The following is a 911-nucleotide window of genomic DNA, read 5'->3' on the forward strand; positions in this document are numbered from 1 at the left end:
GATTGTATGGTTTGTGGGATTTCAATTGTTGGATTACAGCAGAGCTTTGGGTAATTCTAAATGATGGAGTCGTTTGCCACAACCTTGAGGAGGCTCTCTCCACACTTCCTTCCCTATACTTTGCTATCAGGAAGCCCTCGAAGAAACTTCAGGATAAAAAAGAGCATACAGCTAATCCCCAAGGTATCAAAGTGGAAGAACATATCTTGCATGACCTTTAAATGGAGTTATTTAAATAAATCAGAGAGAGAGAGAGAGAGAGAAAAAGAGAGAGAGAAAGAGAGAGAATGAATAGCAACAACAAGAGCCACAGCATAAAGGCAGGATTTAGGTAGAGTTTTTTTTTTTTTTTTCCCAAGGTCTACTGCAGGAATTTAATTTACAAAATGCGTTATGAATCATCAAGAAAGGAGGGATAGGCATGCCACAGTTCCCAAATTTATTTGAGATTAAAATGGGTTTTTGGCAGAACATTGAATAGAGTTGACATGGCGTATAACACACTTTGAGAAATGTTTCTCTATATCGATTGCTTAAAACTTTTGCCTCCATCGCTTCTCGGCCTTTTGGCTAAGATCAAGTGTAAAACTTTTGCCTCCAGAGGAAGCTTGCTTTAATTATAGGAAAATTCTTGCATTGAATATTTAAAAATAGCTAGAAGAGAGAATTTTGAATATTCTCAACACCAGGAATGATAAATGTCATAGGCGATGAGTATGCTAACTGCCCTCACTTGGTCATTGTATAATGTATATATGTACAAAAATGTCACACTGTACCCCATAAATATTTACAATTATTTTGCATCAATTAAAAATCAAATTTTAAAAAAAGGAACAGGAAGCTGGCATCATACACACACATTGGGCTTACCAAGTGCCCTTAGCTGTGAGTGGGCAACTTTTCCTTTT

The 911-nt window shown here is 36.7% G+C and overlaps 1 pseudogene; it reads left to right on the forward strand.

The window, feature by feature from the left end:
- Positions 1-550: 550 nt before the first annotated feature.
- LOC133774086 (U2 spliceosomal RNA) lies at positions 551-688 on the forward strand (annotated as a pseudogene).
- The last annotated feature ends 223 nt before the right edge of the window (positions 689-911 follow it).

Source organism: Lepus europaeus, chromosome 14, assembly GCF_033115175.1.
Source record: "Lepus europaeus isolate LE1 chromosome 14, mLepTim1.pri, whole genome shotgun sequence".
Lineage (NCBI taxonomy): Eukaryota > Metazoa > Chordata > Mammalia > Lagomorpha > Leporidae > Lepus > Lepus europaeus.